This window comes from Thermobia domestica, chromosome 3 (genome assembly GCF_964235325.1).
Source record: "Thermobia domestica chromosome 3, izTheDome1.hap1.1, whole genome shotgun sequence".
Taxonomy (NCBI): Eukaryota; Metazoa; Arthropoda; class Insecta; order Zygentoma; family Lepismatidae; genus Thermobia; species Thermobia domestica.
The window spans coordinates 271,728,328-271,746,238 of NC_137456.1; positions in this window are offsets into that span (position 1 = coordinate 271,728,328).

Genomic DNA, 17,911 nt, shown 5'->3' on the forward strand with positions numbered 1-17,911 from the left:
CATTTTTCCAAATACGATGCTAATGCATATGGAAGTTATACATAATAGCACATACGTAAATTATTTGTATAAATACATATTGTTTTGGTAACTTTAGAATATGTACATGTACTTTTTACAGTTATATACAAAGAAAAAGTATGTAATGGAACTTTATTCAAGTTTCACTTCAAATTGTACCATATTGAAAATTATGTTCCTTATTGCAACTTTTACTGGCATTTTTATGTATATCATCATTCGGAGCACTACGAAATACTTGTATATCAGGGCACTTTTCCTGTATTTGTTTAATAAAAGCATATCCCTTCTTAAAGTAAAGAAATGGACAATTAGGAAACCATTTCGCATGTTCTATCCATGGAACATCGTTATCAGTCCAATCTTTTAATCCACCAGCACAATAAAAGCATATAGTTTGGTCTCTTGTCTTCGTGTAAAAAAATCCAGCATCACTTAATTGATCCGGGCATTGTTTTGATGAAATAGGCCAGTGTTCGAATGTTCTTAAACGTAATTCCTTTGTACAATACTGATTATATTGAGGGGCAAAACATTTATGTGCACCACTATATGGTAATTCTGGCATTTGTTGAAGTGGTATCCTTTCAGATACAGAATTTGGTCGCAGTTCCATTCTTAAACTTCCAATATTCGTATTTTTCTAATCGTCTACTTCAATGAAATCTTGCTTACGTTTCTATGTTCAATTATGTTGGAAATCTATGGAAGTCAATATTATAAAGTAACTTATGATTTACACAGCCATGTTATTTCAGCAGATGATCAACAGAGACTAATGACACTATGCATACAAATATCTGTGCACACATGTATGATGCAAGAAGGGATGTCGATGAGGAAATCGTGTATCATCTTGTTTATACATATACCATACACTTACGAAAGACCACGATCGTTTGGGATCCGGGTTCGATTCTCGATGATAAAGTATTCTTTTTTCTTCGCAGAAAATCTGGGAACTTCTATTCTTAGTATTACAAGATGGGTCTGGTGGGGTTAAGGTGGAGGGGGAATCTAGCTACCCAATACAAGACGACTAGAAAAAAAGGACGAAAAGTTTTTTTTAATAAAATCTAAGCTATATGCGAGGCACTGACGTACAATGATAGAGTGCCCACCTCAAGTTGGATTACTCCGTGCGAGGATTAATTCAACTCTAAATCGTGAAGTACTGGTCTCGCGTTCGATTCCGATGTACAATCTTTATTTCATAAGTTAACGAAGCTACAATCAAGGTTAGTTGTCTGCTTCACTTTCACTCCCAAAATAATAATAATAATAATGTAATGCTGTATTTTTTAAATTTATTTTTATGGTTGTTATTTATGTTTTAATACCACTTTGGTCCGGGTTCGATTCTCGATGATAAAAAGAGAGAGAAAGGGGGCATTGAACACTTGAAAGTGTTATAGTGCTTCGAAATGAAGAGCTTCGAACAATGTACATATCATATGCTACGCTAAAACCAATACATGAAATTCTTTTTTTTTTTTTTCATGCAAGAATTAATTCAACTCTAAATCGTAAAGCACCGGTCTTGCGTTTAGTGTACAGGTTCGATTCTCGATGAGAAAGCATTGAATATTTTAAGATATTAAGTATGCTCTTCGCTATTCAATACATAACGAAAAGACGAAAATCAATCAATCAATTGGGAAGCTTCGAACTTGATATTCAATCAATTGGGAAGCTTCGAACGTGATAACTAAAAGGACTCTCATCAAGATCCGGTAGCCGCCCCAAGAGTATGAGCATAGTAACAACGTTCGCTTACGTTCTTCGCAGGAGGGAGTGGAGTGGAGGGGTTTGGGAGGTTCAAATCCATAACGAAAAGACAAAAATCAATCAATCAATTGGGAAGCTTCGATCATGATAACTAATAGAACTCTCATCCGTCCAAGAGCATTTAGCTATTCAATACATAACGAAAAGCAAAAATCAATCGATCAATCGATTGGGAAGCTTCGCCGTCCAAGAGTATGAGCATAGTAACAACGTTCCCTTATGTTTTTCGCAGGACAGAGTGGAGGGGGTTTGGGGGTTCAAATTCATAACGAAAAGACAAAAATCAATCAATCAATCCATTGGGAAGCTTCGATCATGATAACTAATAGGCCTCTGATCCGTCCAACAGTATGAGCATCCAAGACTATGAAGGACAAGAGCCTCTAGCTATTCAATACATAACGAAAAGCAATGGGAGTGGAGGGGTTTGGGGGTTCAAATTCATAACGAAAAGACAAAAATCAATCAATCAATCCATTGGGAAGCTTCGATCATGATAACTAATAGGACTCTGATCCGCCCAACAGTATGAACATCCAAGACTATGAAGGACAAGAGCCTCTAGCTATTCAATACATAACGAAAAGCAAAAATCAATCAATCAATTGGGAAGCTTCGATCATGATAACTGATAGGACTATGATCCCTCCAAGAGTATGACCACCCAAGACGATGAACCCATCCAAGACTATCACCATAACAACAAACTGTTCTCATACACGTTCAGATAAACCAAAATTTTCCCACGCACTTCTCTGGTAGCCGTAAAAGGCTATGACCATAGCAACTAAAGGCTTGTCGAAACTTGCCTCCCAATTCCAGGAAATGACATCGATTTCTAGGTAGGCCAAAATTTTCCCACGCTTATGAAGGCCCTCTATTCTACTGTCTATTACTTTTAAAATTGCCTAAAGGAAAGTTGAACAGAATACCACAGATCTTATCACTCAGTAATCAGTTGTGAAGTGCTCCCTTGTAGTCAAACAACATATATCGAAATAACGTGTTTTCTGCCTCTTAGCAAATAAAAACTACGATCTTACTAGCTCTTGGAGTAACCAACTGCGCATGTCGTTTAATAGCTTCAACTAAAAGGGGTGCTCATTCAACGTGCAACTCGTGAAAAGGGTAGAAGTCAGAAATGGCTGAGAATAGAAAAGACCGTGTTCTTGCTTTAGTGCAAGAAGGCTATTGCGCTGCACAAGCCGCTGAAAGGTGTGGAGTTTTACCAAGAACAGCACAGAAGTGGATAAAGCGTTTTCGAGAGACTGGAGAAACTATGCGGCGCCGAGGTAGTGGTAGGCGTCGTGTGACAACACCTGAGCAGGATGCCCAGCTTGTTGCTACTGCGCGACTTAATCCCAACATGACCGCCAGACAACTTCGGCACGCATCAGATTTTCCAGGCTCTCGAGATACTGCTGTACGGCATCTTAGGGAAGCTAATCTTCACGCCCGTCGTGCTGCGGTGAAAGAATTCCTCTCGGAAGAGCATATAAGACGACGGCTTCAGTTTGCGGAAGAAAATGTGAACCGTGATTGGAGACATGTTGTCTTCACAGACGAATGCACATTTTCTTCCTCAAATAATGGCCCAGTAGTCGTGTATCGTCCGAGAGGCTCCAGGCATGATCCCAGATACGTTTTCCACAAACGTCACTGTGGACGCGTATCTGTATCTGCTTGGGGTTTCATGACATCACAGTGTCTTGCAGTACTCCATAGGGTAGAGGGGCGTCTTACAGGTGAGCAATATTTACATATCCTTCGGGATGTTATGTTGCCATCTGTGCGTTTTATCTACCCCGATGGAGTAATCCAGTTTCAGCACGACAGGTCTCCGGTTCATATGTGTCAATTAGTTCAGAATTGGCTCTCGCAGCAGGCTGATTTAGAGGTCCTAGATTGGCCACCGCGTGGAGCCGATATGAATATAATTGAGACAGTATGGGCAGAGGTCAAAAGGGTGATGAAGGAGAACTGGCCTAACCCGCCTCCATCCACAAAAAATCAATTATGGGAAATCGTTGAAAACAGCTGGGACGAAGTCTCCCGTAGTGAACGCTTTCTCCGCAGACTTACCGAAAGCATGCCCAGAAGGCTCCAGGCAGTCATCGATGTAGAAGGTCATTGGACCTCCTATTAAACACTTATATATAAACAGCCCTTTTCAGGGCTACGTATTCCCTTCCCTTCCATTCTTTTTTTTTTTTTTTTGAATGCCAATGAAAATGTATCTACGTCACTTTCACCGTTAAACAATGAAAATGAAAAAAAAACATAATAGCAGTGGACAAGACTCGATCGTGCGAACTTGTGTATTATAATCTCTCACTTATCCCCTGAGCTACGAAGTAACACGTAGATTTTTTGAAAAAGATATTAGTAGTTCATAACAACACACTCCCTTTTTATGTAATTCATGCCCCTTGCTGCTATCGATGGCGTAAAAACAAAATGCTACACATTACCCCATATCATTTCACCAGTAGATTGCTGTTTTCTGATCAGTTAAAACTGGATAGCTAAGCGAAAAATGTATGTATTCTTTTTCATGTATTCTACGAAAAACCTAAAGAGTAAACAAAATCGAGACAAGCAACTTTCTCGAACAAACCACTCAATGTATCAGTGTCATTGCAAACAACGTCTCGCTGATGTAATGAGTAACAACATGGAGTAAAGATCATGGGGTCTTCAGATCAAATACAGCTTGTCATATGGTTTTGTTTTCTTCAGCACAATAGAATTTTTTAAAAAAATATCCAGTCATGTGAGGAAAAACAAATTTTGCAGAAATATAACATTTCGTTTTGAGAGGCGTATTAGCACGAAGAAATAGTTTTATTTCTTGCAATCCAAACCGTGAAGAATGAGCTAATGAATAGCGTTTATGGGTCTTTCAATAAGCACCATCCAGTGTGTTGTCGTCGGCAACGTTACGTTTTTCCTTTTTTTTCTCGTTTTCGCGCATCACATTCTGTTTTTCAATTACATCTAATGCTAAATTTTAATCCGCTGTTACTTCGTTCGTCGTTTTCACTTCCACCTACAATATTAGATTTAGGCATAGCTGACTATCTTCTAATTTGTATCGAAGTTTTGTCAAGTTTCTAGTGAACGTCAGCTAACCATTTTCTTCCAAGTACTAAATGTATTCAAATATTTATTTCAAACGGCTGATTTGATTTCCCGTGATGATCGGACAGACAAACACGACGTCACTTTTACATATTGACCGCCTTATTTGGAACTTGCCCCATTTCCCCCTCAAAAGTGGATTTTTAAGGACAACGGAAGATGGGCTCACATATTTTAAAATAAGGTGTTTATATCCATCTGTTCCTCTTACGACATATGTGTTAATGAATCCGACTGGACCAAATGCTAAATACCGTATATTTAAAAGATAATTTCAAGTGCTTCATCCGTTTTGCTGTGAAGACAAGACACAATCTCGATGCCATCATTCTTAAATATTGAGCAAAAACGATACAAATTGCCCCTCTTCTCCATTTAGTACCGAAATTTCTAAACACGGTCGGACACGTGCACACTCGTTTTAAATAAGGAATTTATGTATCATATTTCATCTCACAAACGTGAGAGATTCTATTTTTGGCATACATTTTAACCCCCTCTCTTCTGTTTGGATACGCATTTCAATAAAAATGGCGTGACAACAACCCAGTCCGAGGTAGGTGTTAACTATGTTAATAAAATTCATTTCAAACGGTTCAGCCATTTTTCGTTATGATAAACAACGTGTTTTTAATTTATATACTATGCAAATATAGGTTAATAATATTGTTCTGTCTTGTTCTTTATTTATTTAAGTTATTTATTGATATAAAATTGAGGTGTTACGTTTAATGTTTAACAATACCTAGCATTTACCATGTTATCAACCGTGAAGTAGCGAATTTTGTGTCTAATATTTATATTATATTCAATTTAATGTGTCACGCTAGTAGCAAATTAAGCATAAATGCGAAAACATTGTTCACTTTCAGTTCTCAAGAGAATTTCTTTCCTGTCTTTCTATTATTTTGTCAATAGCTTACAAAACACTGGCATCAGACTTTTGCAATTATATTTTTTAACGTTTTCCCCATAAACTCCCCTGAAAATTTAACCTGAATCGCCCCTTACCGGGAATCGAACCCGAGACTACAAGAACCAAAAACACTCGCGCTAGCCACTAGACTTTTTTTATTTTTATTCCACGTTAATTAGTAAGCCCACGTTTCATATAGCCTCGCTGTGGAAAGTGTTACGCGAATATAGACTAGACCAAAATTAATTATTGGTGTCCATTTCAGGATCACTCAGTATTATGGTTTTAAGTGTTAGAGTGTTACAAAATCCAACACTTTTCAGTGCCTTATTAAACAACTTATTTTTTAAAAAAGTCTTGAGTGTGTATTCACGGATACAATAAGAATAAAAATCACTATTAGAAACAAACATTTGCAGTAAAAGGAAAAGCAGAAACTATTTGTGTAATAAAAATGTATATCTTTGTCAAAATATTTGTGACTTGGTGTAATCTATATTCACGTAACATTCCTCCACTAAAAACATGCTACCGAGTGATCCTGAAATGAACTACCAGTAAAAAATTTTGGTCTAGTCTATATTCACATAACAAAAGGAACAGGAAACTAAAAATCAACTCAACACTACTTTTATACCACCAATAGCAGCAAGGGGCAGACGATACTATCCCGAAAAAATGCATTTATTCCTTTGACCCGCATTGCAAAGCATCGGACAATTTGCAACATCAATTACAAAAGCTTGAAGAGAAAGAATCTTTATGGACAATAAGTTTCTTACATACAATATTCAATTATAAAATGCCTACTACTTATCTTTCTTATTTAATTTATGGGGCGCGATGGTTCACTGGTAGAGCGCTTACCTTTGGTGCATGCGGTCTCTGGTTTTATTCCGTTCAAGTAAGCTTGTGGTGGACAACATTATGTCCGTGACTTTTCTCAAAGCATTTCCTTTTCCTTCCACTTTCTCATTCCACCAATTCTTATATCATTTTTCTTACTTTAATTATCTTCTCCCTTAGCCTAAAATAGCAGGATTCTAGAACACTGGTCCGTATACCAATTGAGTGGTGATGAAGAAAGCAATCAACCTGGTTAACCTGCCTTCACTCGCTATCGCTTGCTCGACATTACTATATGAATTGTATATTGAGATTTGATAAAGAAAAGAACCAAACTGGTTACTAATCCAAATTCTCCTCTATGTGAGGACCAGCAATCTAGAACCTTCCCGCCTAAAGGGCGTAATAGTGGGATGTTAAATATTTCATTTCATTTTCTAATTTAATTTAGCTCTTCCACATAATATTTTATCTGAAATAATAATAAGATATTATCAAGTGCTCGCAAAGCTGGGAGCGATCTCGGAATCTACCGTAATGTGCGGTAATCTTATTAAATATGTTTCACTACTAGATCAGTTGTTGAATGTTTCATAATGCTATACTAAATTCCATAAAAATAAGTAAAATTGATGAGATTGACAATTTAAACCGCACAGTATTGCAAAGCTGGCGGTGTAAATATTTACTCCATTACGCAAACTCTGTTTCAAATACAACCATTATTATACAGCTCATTTTCATAAACTTGTTCTTATAGCAACTATATCATTTCCTATTTAAATTCAATTTATAGATAATTTTGAGTTACATATATCAGCTGATACTCATGCTATAAACTATACAATAAGTTAACATTCGATGTAAATAAATAAGAAATGTATAATGTTACAGATTCTGGAATTGCAATTTAATTCAATTTTAAACTGTATACATTTTCTATATGATTGTTTCATTTACTTTATAAAAATCCAGATTATGATTTACACTAACTGTTTTAATTAAAAATACAAGCTTATACAGGGTGCGGGGAAAGTCCCGGAACGGTTCAATATCTCGCGAAATATACAGATCAGCAAAACAAAAATAACACGTGTTAAACAGTTTTGGAAAATCTATCCAATGATACCAAACGCAACTCTCCATTCCCACACGGGGGGTAACTTTAAAATTTTAAATGGAAATCCCCATATTTTGTTGCACATTTGGATTCTTCAGAATAAGTAACAGTGATTTGACCCAAAATTGAAAACAGTGCCTTCACGGATAGCACTTGAATCGACACATAAAAATGGAGGAGGCAAATCTTTATGAAAATGTGGCCTCTCAGTGTCGAGCTCTGGGCCATGCGGTTAGCATACGGGACTGCGGCATGAAAGGTCATGAGTTCGATTTCCACGCAGAGTAAAATTTCCATATGATTTTTTTACCCACATAACGAATTCATACATTTTAACGTCCATAAAATAATGCATTTGTCCATATTTATTAATTTGCAAGAAAATACAAATGGTGACAAAAATAGCTTATTTTTGTTGTAAATAACCCTACTACTAAGAACTACTTCATAAAGCTACTTTGCAAAACAATTATCGATATTGTATTCCATGTAACTTCATCTTCGCACACACTGTTTTTAATTTTCGATCAAATCACTATCACTTTTTCTGGAGAATCCACATATGAAATAAGAAATAGGGGTTCCCATTTAAAATTTTAAAGTTATCCCCCGTAGTCCCCAAGGAGGTAGGGATAGGTGATTGTGTTTTCTATCATTGGATAGCTTCTTTAACCCTATAATACCCAGAGTGTGATATCATAGAATCAAAAAAATATGCTTTCAAGTACTTCTGGGAGGACAAAATGACATGAAGTTCAGCAATAATCCAGTAGGTGGTGTTGAGCGTACTGTTACAGATGTGTCACAGTGGGCATTAGCAGCAAAACACCATTGTATTCTATATAAAGAAGTAAAATCCCAATGTTACATATATGTAACGCGGGGTATTATAGGGTTAAAACTATTTAACATGTGTTATTTTTGTTTTGGTGATATTTATACTGCGCGAGATATTGGACCGTTCCGGGAATTTTTCCGCACCCTGTATACAGTATTTTATCTCTCTCTTTCGCACTCTCACTCTCTATATTACAACTGAGTGTTGCAATAGGTATCAAGAACATGAATAATTTTCATTTTGGACGTATGGTTTAAGATTGGTATTCAGATCACAAATCTGTTCTCATTATAACGGATGTGGTATTAACGTTAATAAGGATCGTTAACGTTCCACATTTTAGTGTCTTCGTATATAGCCTAATTGATGAACATAGTGAATAAATGTGACTGAGCTTTGAAAAGTGATTGTTCATCTGGTCTTGTGTTTTTAAGCACTTCAAATTAGACATTTATATTTTAAAAAATATTTCACTATATTGAAAAAAAAAGCGTTCCGTACTCAGGCTCGAACTGCCACCCTTCGGTTCTAGAATCTCAACAGCATTGCTAAACCCGCTTGGCCACGCAGGCATGTTACGAAATAACGCGTTCTGATATTAGAAATAGACTCGCTCCAAGCGCAGGTTTACACTTGGAGTTTTAAATAGCCATTTTCTGTTTTTTTCAGTAATTTCAACTGAAGATATTGATTGATTTCCCATATTGGAACTTCACGTGAAGTGTGAATTGTATGTTCATCTCAAAAATACATTATTTTCTGTTTCTTCAATTTTACGTATTTGTGAGTGCTCCTAATACCTGTGCACTGTATGGAGTGAATTTCCCTCGGGATATTCTTCGCGTAATTATCTGACAGACTAAAGTTTCATAACAATCACAGATTTTTGCTTATAATTTTCTTATTTTGCTTTATTTTTTCACAAAAATCATAAATAATTATTCATTACTACACTGCTTTGTTAAGGAAAGCACATAGAAGCGATAATATATTAAGAAAACTGAGTTATTAATGAAAATGTGGAAGTTACAGTATATGCGAACTTTTTTTTGCGGATGACGATACCTTGGGCAGAAAGTACTCATACATATGCACTATACTTAGTAGAATGTTCATTTCATATTAACAAAAGAAGAATGTTTTTAATATATGTAAGATTATTATGGGATAGTTGTTGATATGGACATGTTTTATGGTTACCTAGTCAGTGAGTTTGTGTACTTAACAGTTTTAAGAAAAGGATATTATAAGTTATATCAAATAATAAACCAGTTTAACATCGTTTATAGACGTTGTCAGTTTTATTACAAAGGTGAGATTAATGGTATTTAAATATCTAAGCTAATATTTTTATGCCAAAGAAATACTACCACTTCGAATTTTTACCTCAGCAAACGAACCAGGTTTACGACTATCTTTTTGATAAGTCGTTGTAAAAATTTGGTTTACCTCACCCGGGACTTTGTAAATTCAGTTCCCGAAGAAGAAGAGTAAGGTTGAATTTACTTTCATACTACAGTTAATGAATACGAACTTAACCATATTGCGAAGTGGTAAAGTAATCATAAGAAAAATGGACAACGAAACAATGCAGCAGGAATCAAATACTAGTGACAGCGATGAGACTAGTGTAACACCAGGATTGGCATCGGAAGATATCTTGTTAGCTTTACAGCGACAATTAATGCAGATGTCTACCGAGATAAAGAAGCAAAATGAAGAATTAAAGCAGACCATAGATCAAAAGTCTGACGAAGCTAACAAGCGAAATGAAGAATTAAGTAGACGAATGGAACAGAAGTTTGACGAAGCTAACAAACAAAATGAAGAATTAAGTAGACGAATGGAACAGAAGTTTGACGAAGCTAACAAACAAAATGAAGAATTAAGTAGACGAATGGAACAGAAGTTTGACGAAGCTAACCAGATCATGGAACATAAGTTCAACGAATCTAACAAGACCATGGAACAGAAGATAGAACTGAAGTTTGACGAAGCTAACAAGCAATATGAAGAATTAAGTAGACGGATAGAACGGATAGAACAGAAATCAGATGAAACGAAACAGACAATTGTCCAGGTGGTGAACGACATATCCTCACAGTTCGAGGAAAAGTTAAAAAGGATATCCGATGAGTGTCAAGAAAAGCACAATCACCAAAATCAAGAAATTAGTGCTGTAAAAAAAGATTTAGAAGTAATAGAATCTTCCATTAAACAGCAAAAGATCCAGGTCAGCAACAACTCTAATAACATACGTGTAAATACACAGTTGTTAGCTACTATTCAAGAAGAGATTAGAACGTTACAGGCTAAAGACAACATTTACCGTAATAACTTGGGTAGTGATCGCTTTGAGTTTCCCCAATCACTTGAGATGAACTCGCCTTCGCCGGGGTCTGATGAAGATATTATACTAGAAGAAAGTTGTCCGAAGAGTACTGATGAGCGAAACATAGATGGTGTCACGACACAGCACGTCACGGATAGGAACTATCACTCAACAAGAACAAGGAATGAGAAAAAGAAGGTAAAATTAAATGTTAAGATGAGTGAAATCCGAGCTATGAGCAAATTCAGTGGTAAGTGTAATGAGAATGCTACTTCTTTCTTAGAGAAATTCCAAGACGAATGCAATATAATGTCAATCGATCGATCACAATATATGAAATTAATACCCCATGTATTACTCCCACCTTGTTCCTTATGGTTTAAGGCAATACGTGATCACATTAGTACATATGAGGAATTCAAAGCGGCATTGATCGCAAATTATGAAAATGACTTTTTGCTGGCAAATAGAGATGCCACCATTAGAAATCAACACTTCAATCCTCGATTGCACAAATCTCTTGTAGAATTTGTTGTAAATGTCTACAATGAATTAAAGGTCGTTAATCCTTTGCAATCGGAATCGAGAATAATAGCATCGATTCGAAATTTGCTTCCATTTAAATTGCAACAGATCTTATTTTCCACACAGTGTATGAGTTTCAGTCATTTATTGATGCTTGTCCAATGCTACGAAACTCAATACCATGCCATGAATCCACAATCAGGAATGGGTAAAAATAAGAATAATTCAGATCATTTGGTGCCTGTTCGGAATTTAAATATTCGGAGTGTGAATAATACAGAACCTAACCTAAGCCGAGTATACTCTAGCAATCAAAATGAGCAAAATAGACAAGGTTATGTAGAGAATCCGCCTAACCTAATTAATCGTAGCAATTCATATGTTAGACCATATAGTCAAAATAGATTTAAAAATCGACGTAATGTATGGCGAAATTCCAGAAATACAGCGAACTACGCGGATAGACGTAATGGAAGGACAAGAGATGGCACTTCGCATCAAGATCCAGGCATTGAAGTAATTTCTGTACAGAACAATAATACGGGACATAATCACGATTGTGCTGTACAGTGTACCTTATTGGAACCATACACGAGTATGAATTTAAACTAATCGCGGCTGATGTGGTAGGGGTTAAACCCATGTCAGCTGTGGATTCTCATGAACATTTATCTAAAAATTTAAGCGATAATTCTTACGAACATTTATCTTCCAATTTACATGTTCATGCTAATTATGAAAATGATCTTTCACATGACGTCATTGTAAATAATTATTCTGAAATAGCAATCAATAGGTGTCAGTACCAATTTATACCGGTTGTAAATCGTTGTTGGTTTGAAGATGATACTGTCAATGATGGTTTTAATATTGAAGAAAATTTTGTATTTTTAAAGTCATATAGTACAGCTAAAATACCTATTAAAGTTAATGGGTTAAGTACTGAAGCTCTACTTGATACAGGTGCAAATGCCTCTCTATTATCGTATTCATTGTGGAAAGCAATTACTAGTAATTATTCGAATCCTAAGCTACAAAAGGCTGAGAATCTTATTATAGTTGATTTTACCGGTAAACATAAAAAGAGGGTAGCAGGAATTACTCGTGTGACAATATCTATTCAAGATTTTGAAATATCAATCCCTATTCTGGTGATAAAGGATCTTAACGAGAAATTAATTATGGGCTTAGATTTATTATCCCAGTTACGTGTCATGCTCGATTTTAAAAACCAAACGTTGACGATACCGGGTATACCTCAGGAAATTGTTCAGAAACTGCTTCCAAAATTAGATAATCTTGCTTGTCAATATAATGATATGTCTCCTATAGTGAATAATGTTTCTATTAGTGCAAAAAGTGATAAATTAAATGATCCACGATTGAAAAAGACACAAAATTTGATGAATGTAAAGGATGACGTATTATTTTCTGAGCATGTTAAATCTCTTGAAAGCAGCCTTGATTTTGCTGATAATACAGTAATAGCCGACTTTAAGAACATCTTATATAAACATAGAAAGGTCTTTTCAGAACGTCCTGGATGTTGCAAGGATTTTGTTTATTCTTTTAAAGTTAAAACAGATAAACCCATAGTAACCAAGCCCTATATAATTCCATATAGATACAGGGAGAATGTACGTCAGCAAATAGCAGATATGTTAAGAGATGGGATCATTAGGCCTTCAAGAAGCGTCCACCTTAATCCATTACATGTTGTTCCCAAGAAAAATGGTTCTCTACGTGTGGTATTAGATTTGAGACGCACTAACAGTCACATTGATCTGGAACAAGTGTGGTATCCACCAGTAGAAGAAATACTAGCTTCTTTACAAGGGAACACTGTATTCGGAAATCTAGATCTAGTGATGGCGTATAATCAGGTCGAGTTACATGAAGATTCAAAACCATACACAGCATTTAGTTTTGAAGGTCACTTGTACGAATACAATCGTGTAGTCTTTGGGCTTATCAATGGTAGTGCAGCATTAGCATCCTGCTTGAACAAAGTTCTAGGTCAAGACTTACGTAGCAACGTGATAACGTATGCTGATGACATCTTAATCATGGGGAAAAATCCACATGAATACCTGAAGTACTTAGATATAGTTTTAGACAGATTGGAAAGTTCAGGCCTTACTATCAATCTACAGAAATCCAAATTTCTGCAGAATTCTATAGAATTTCTTGGGTACCAAATTGATGCCTCTGGTTTACAATTCAGTCAATCTAAAGTTCAAGCCATAGAAGATCTACCTGCGCCAGTAAATGTGAAACAGACACGACAAATATTAGGACTCTTTAATTGGTTTCGCAAGGCCATCCCGCGATTCGCTGAGATAGCCCAGCCTTTATTTATGATCATAAAGAAAGGGGTACCATGGCAATGGGGTCCTATTCAAGAACACAGTTTTAATAAGTTGAAGGAGTGCGTAAAACGAAACACCCATTTGAACCACCCCAGATACGACGTTCCTTTCTATGTACAGTGTGACGGTTCTCAAATTGGAATCTCTGCAGTACTCTGGCAACCTAACCCAACCATTCAGGAACCAGCTGTTATACATTGCGCTAGTCGTACTCTTAAGAAAGCTGAAAAGGGATACACCACGACAGAAATTGAACTTTTGGCTATACGTTTTGCAATACAAAAATTCGCTCCATATCTTAGCGGATGTCATTTTATAGTACTTACCGACCATAATTCATTGCGATACCTCAATAGCGTACAAGGATATAATAACAGATTACTTCGCTGGTCGTTAGATCTTCAAGCTTATGATTTCGAAGTACAACACATTAAAGGGGTAGATAATGGACCCGTAGATACCTTATCACGTCTGTTTCCTGGAGAAGAGCAACATATTTTGTCCATTAACGAATTTAAGATTTTACAGGATGAAATAGCTACCATTTCGATAGAAGATTTAAGAGAGCATCAAATGAAGTATCATGAATATAAACAAATCATGGAACATTTATCTTCATGTGGCGAGGGATGTAGTTGTCCCAAACACTGGAATTCCAGATTTAAATTAAACAACGGGATTTTACTTATTAAAGATTTCAAATTCAAATCTAGGAATAAAATTTGCATTCCACCTACATTAACAGCACGCATATTAAAGGCCTACCATGATGATTTCGGACATTTTGGGTATGTGAAGGTATGTGCCTTGGTTAATAAATCTTTTTACTGGAAGGGAATGAGAGCTCAGGTCAAAAATTATATCAATGACTGCATTGAGTGTATGCAAATTAAGCATAATTATCAGGCTATACAAAAACCAATGCTCTCAATAACACCTGAGAGACCACATTCATTTCTATCGATTGATTTATATGGACCGTTACCCAGAGCAGCTACTGGAGAAGTTTATTTGTTAACAACTATGGATATCTTTTCACGATATGTGGTAGCCTATCCCTTGCGTAAAGCAACCTCCGCTGCTATCGTGAATAAAATTCTGAATCTATATATTCCACATTGTGGCCCTATCGAGCATATATTATGCGATAACGGTTCACAATTCAGAAGTGATGTGTTTCTCAAAGCCATGAACAAGGCCAACATTAAAATTCATTTTGTGACCCCGTACCATCCAAGTAGCTCTGTGGTAGAAAATGTACATCGCAATTTTGGCATGTTGTTTCGGCACTTTTGTAAGGATAAACATACTGAATGGATTAAGCATGTCAACCAAATTACATACCTTTTGAACCATTCTATATCAGACACTTTAGGTGTGTCTCCTGCTAATGTTCATAATGGCTCTGATTTGATTTTCCCTGTGGAACAACATTTTGATGTCAAATTGGAAGATTCGACAATTATAGATTCATCCAATCTAGTGAATATGGTAAAGATCCGAAGACATAACAAGTTTTTGAAACGTAATTCGCAAGTAGAGTCTTTGCAAGAAGGAAAATATCGGATCAAGGTCAATGACTTAGTTTTTGTTAAACAACATCCGCAAAGTAATATGTTGTTAAAGAAGATTTACAAATTTTGTGACATTTTCTCAGGTCCTTATTTATGTTTTAAGGAAATAAATCCTAAAGTTTTCGAATTGTTGAACGCTAAAACGGGGATGTCAATTGGACTTCGCAATATAGATGAGTTAAAGGTTTGGAAACCTACTCCGTATACAAAGGAAAAATGGATGCATCTAGTGAAAGAATTAGTAGCACCTGACATTCTTGCTCAAATAAATAGGAATGAAAAATAATAATAATAATAATAAAAATGTATTTATCTAATAACAAAAGGGTGTCTTTTGTTTCTGTAAAAATAGATTTATTTACTTACATGTGCTTATTCAAACGTAGATTGTGTTTAATTTTTGATTTTTGTTCAATTATATTTTCTTTGATTTTCATTCATCAACGATAATTTTTCAATAACTTGAATTCTTGCTTATTAACGTGAAGGATTATAATGTAATTCATGATTAATCTAGCGCAAAAATTGTTTTCATTATATTAATTTATGTTAAAACTTTATTGTTAAAGATAAATATTGATGAAATGAAAGATTTGTTATGAATGCATTTTATATATATGTATATGTGAAATGTAATGAATAGATATACAAGGTGCAATCAAAATATGAGGGACATATGTAATGTATGAACATTAATATAAACGTACCAGTGGTTCTTGAAGATAAAAGCCAAGCCTACTCATGACTTTTATATTCAGTCCCTTTGTCGAGCGACATTTTATACAACAAAATACTTTGGTTTGTGTAATATTTACCTGTACCTTGGGCAGAAAGTACTCATACATATGCACTATACTTAGTAGAATGTTCATTTCATATTAACAAAAGAAGAATGTTTTTAATATATGTAAGATTATTATGGGATAGTTGTTGATATGGACATGTTTTATGGTTACCTAGTCAGTGAGTTTGTGTACTTAACAGTTTTAAGAAAAGGATATTATAAGTTATATCAAATAATAAACCAGTTTAACATCGTTTATAGACGTTGTCAGTTTTATTACAAAGGTGAGATTAATGGTATTTAAATATCTAAGCTAATATTTTTATGCCAAAGAAATACTACCACTTCGAATTTTTACCTCAGCAAACGAACCAGGTTTACGACTATCTTTTTGATAAGTCGTTGTAACTTCTGAGTGACCTACAAACGTGTAACCTTGAATTCAGCTGGGTTGAATGCACACACACCACTATACTGATATGAACAGCTCTGTCCTGCTTATGACAGCAGCACCCACACAAACACACACGAGAACAAACAATGCAAAGTCACGTTTCTCGTTCTGACATCCGGTGGACGGAGGACCAAAAAAATGATGATGTATGAAGGGGTGATATGTTTATGTATTTTATTTACAAATCACACATATCACATCCAAAGCTAATGAACTGTATGATTAAACCCATATTACTGATTCACCCAGATATCATGAAGGAACGAGAAATAAGACTTGACGAATATTTTAGATGTTACTTGCTTCAATTCTTATTTAAAGGTACATGTGTTAATATGATAAATATAACATGCTTTGTTCATATGTTAATATACTGATATAATACTTAAATATTAGTACAATGAATTACTTATCTTAACATCTTTCTGCAGTAATCGTTGCTTGCTGCTAGCTAAACCACATGTTGCTTGCTAACCATCATACTTTGTCTTCGATCACACATAAACTGAGTAGCACTCTAAAACACTGTTAAGAACATGTAAATCTTGTATATTAATCAACATGAGTTTCTCTAAAGCCTATGAATAAATATGCCTTTCTGAAACTATGAATGAATATGTTTGCCTAGTTGCACTTCGCAGCACGTTGTCGAATACACAGACACAACTTGAATAGCACACTGAAGGCACTGTTGCCAGCCAAGGCAAACACAACTCACTAAAACTCACCAGAAAAATCACTAAAAGAATCACAAAGAATTCACTAACACCACTAAACTATATACAAAAAATGAAACTAATATGAATAAAAATAATGCACATATGCAGGCTTATCCAAACACATCATTAAAATAATGAAGATAAGGGTTGACGGATTTTTAAAATTAGTGCGAAAATATCAATTGAAAATTTGGCATAATTTAGAACAATCTAACATAATTCAGACCTGTGTTTGGCATCACCGCGAGTCTCGAGTGTGCCAACCCTTAGTTGTTACGTGAGGTATGTGTCAATCTTCAAGATAATGAGATGTGACAATACCATATCCGCAATGACAATACCATGGTAGACATCACCAAAATCAACCTGAGACAAATGATACCGTAGCATTGTTCATGACCATGGCATTCTTCATGAACCAATCCACTACTGAATGGATATCTATTGAACTCTTCTTCGTAATCGTTTATGTTTTTCATACAAT